The following is a 2,827-nucleotide window of genomic DNA, read 5'->3' on the forward strand; positions in this document are numbered from 1 at the left end:
CAGCCATCTTTGTCTTTGTTGTTCTGGCCTTCTCTGTTCCACCGGCAGACTCCCACCCACCCCCAACCCTGTTGTGATTTGTTTTTGTGGTGGATTTCTGTTTCTGGTTTCTGTTATTATCTTAATTTCTTTTTAAAGCATTGCATTATAAACACCAGCAGAGAAAGATGGGTTTAAACTTCTTTTATGACAGGACAAAATATCACGGCTACCTCAGAAATAAAACAAATTCCAACATTTTAAAGGCCCCAGAGTATTTAAAATAAAGCTTGTGATCATTGTGGCAATCGATGGGGCAGTTGAGGTTGACTGACACTTTTAACAGAATCAGAACTTAGAAACTTAAGGTGCTATTTTTTCTTTGAGGTCTGTTAGCTGTCCAGTATCACTCCACTGTTATGTAGTGTTACCGTTGTCCTAGCATGACAGCTCCCTCTTGGTGCTAAAACTGAAACCAGAGCTATAATTATTGGTGTCCAGAATGAGACGGACCTCTTCTGCCTGCTCATGGTGACATTAAAACTTAATTGTTTTCTTTTTACTCCAACTTTTCATAAATTCATTCATTCATTCATGCATTTGTTGTACTCTGTTTCTTCTTCTCTTGTGGAACAGGTGACCTTCCTCAACAACAAATTAGAATCATAGATTTTAAACAGTGCCCGGAAATAAAGGCACAAGAAAAAAGTTTGTTTGAAAGACACATCTATGGGGATTGATCAGATCTGTACCTATTTTGTATATGTATAATACATTGAGATGTTTTTAATTATTTTGAATGCTAAAATAAAGCATGTTAAGTGGTCTAACATTGAATCCTGTCTAATTCCCTGACTGACTCACTGACTGCCACCATTATGCCAATTGAAGTGAACTTCTTTACAGTGCTGTGCCCATACAGGTTTCTTTTGTTTTTGCTGTTTTGTCACAATGTTTTCAGATCAACCTAATTTTAATATAAGAAAAACAAAACCTAAATAATTGCACACAGCAGTTTTTGAATTATTATCTCATTCATTAAAGGAAGAAAGATTCCCAAACCAACCTGACAGTTCTTTAAGTAAAAAAGTAATTGTCCTTCTTTTTATATCATTTGTTAAAATCTGATTTACCACGTCTTTAATCGTTAAGCCCTAAGGGTTTAAGAGCTCCACAGTTATGAAGGCTAAATATAAACTTTTGGTACATACAGTACAGACCAAAAATTTGGACACACCTTCTAATTCAAAGAGTTTTCTTTATTATCATGACTATGAATATTGTAGCTTCACACTGAAGGCATCAAAACTATGAATTAACACATGTGGAATTATATACTGAACAAAAAAGTGTGAAACAACTGAAAATATGTCTTATTTTCTAGGTTCTTCAAAGTAGCCATCTTTTGCTTTGATTACTGCTCCGCACACTCTTGGCATTCTGTTGATGAGCTTCAAGAGGTAGTCACCTGAAATGGTTTTCACTTCACAGGTGTGCCCTGTCAGGTTTAATAAGTGGGATTTCAAGCCTTATAAATGGGGTTGGGACCATCAGTTGTGTTGTACAGGAGGTGGATACATTACACAGCTGATAGTCCAATTGAATAGACTGTTAGAATTTGTATTATGGCAAGAAAAAAGAGCTAAGTAAAGAAAAATGAGTGGCCATCATTACTTTAAGAAATGAAGGTCAGTCAGTCCGAACAATTGGGAAAACTTTGAAAGTGTCCCCTGGTGCAGTCGCAAAAACCATCAAGTGCTACAAAGAAACTGGCTCACATGAGGACTGCCCCGGGAAAGGAAGACCAAGAGTCACCTCTGCTGCGGACGATAAGTTCATCCGAGTCACCACCCTCAGAAATCGCAGGTTAACAGCAGCTCAGATTAGAGAACAGGTCAATGCCACACAGAGTTCTAGCAGCAGACACATCTCTAGAACAACTGTTGAGAGGAGACTGTGTGAATCAGGCCTTCATGGTAAAATAGCTGCTAGGAAACCACAGAAGAGACTTGTTTGGGTTAAAGAACACAAGGAATGGACATTAGACCAGTGGAAATCTGTGCTTTGGTCTGATGAGTCCAAGTTTGAGATCTTTGGTTCCAACCACCGTGTCTTTGTGCGGCGCAGAAGAGGTGAACGGATGGACTCTACATGCCTGGTTCCCACTGTGAAGCATGGAGGAGGAGGTGTGATGGTGTGGGGGTGCTTTGCTGGTGACACTGTTGGGAATTTATTCAAAATTGAAGGCATACTGAACCAGCATGGCTACCACAGCATCTTGCAGCGGCATGCTATTCCATCCGGTTTGCGTTTAGTTGGACCATCATTTATTTTTCAACAGGACAATGACTCCAAACACACCTCCAGGCTGTGTAAGGGCTATTTGACCAAGAAGGAGAGTGATGGGGTGCTGCGCCAGATGACCTGGCCTCCACAGATGGTTTGGGGTGAGCTGGACCGCAGAGTGAAGGCAAAAGGGCCAACAAGTGCTAAGCATCTCTGGGAACTCCTTCAAGACTGTTGGAAAACCATTTCAGGTGACTACCTCTTGAAGCTCATCAACAGAATACCAAGAGTGTGTGGAGCAGTAATCAAAGCAAAAGGTGGCTACTTTGAAGAACCTAGAATATAAGACATATTTTCAGTTGTTTCACACTTTTTTGTTCAGTATATAATTCCACATGTGTTAATTCATAGTTTTGATGCCTTCAGTGTGAAGCTACAATATTCATAGTCATGAAAATAAAGAAAACTCTTTGAATGAGAAGGTGTGTCCAAACATTTGGTCTGTACTGTACATGTATAAAGGTAAGACATAAAAGGATATTTTTCTAGTGGAACCATTATT

The sequence above is a fragment of the Girardinichthys multiradiatus genome, chromosome Y (assembly GCF_021462225.1).
Source record: "Girardinichthys multiradiatus isolate DD_20200921_A chromosome Y, DD_fGirMul_XY1, whole genome shotgun sequence".
Classification (NCBI taxonomy): domain Eukaryota; kingdom Metazoa; phylum Chordata; class Actinopteri; order Cyprinodontiformes; family Goodeidae; genus Girardinichthys; species Girardinichthys multiradiatus.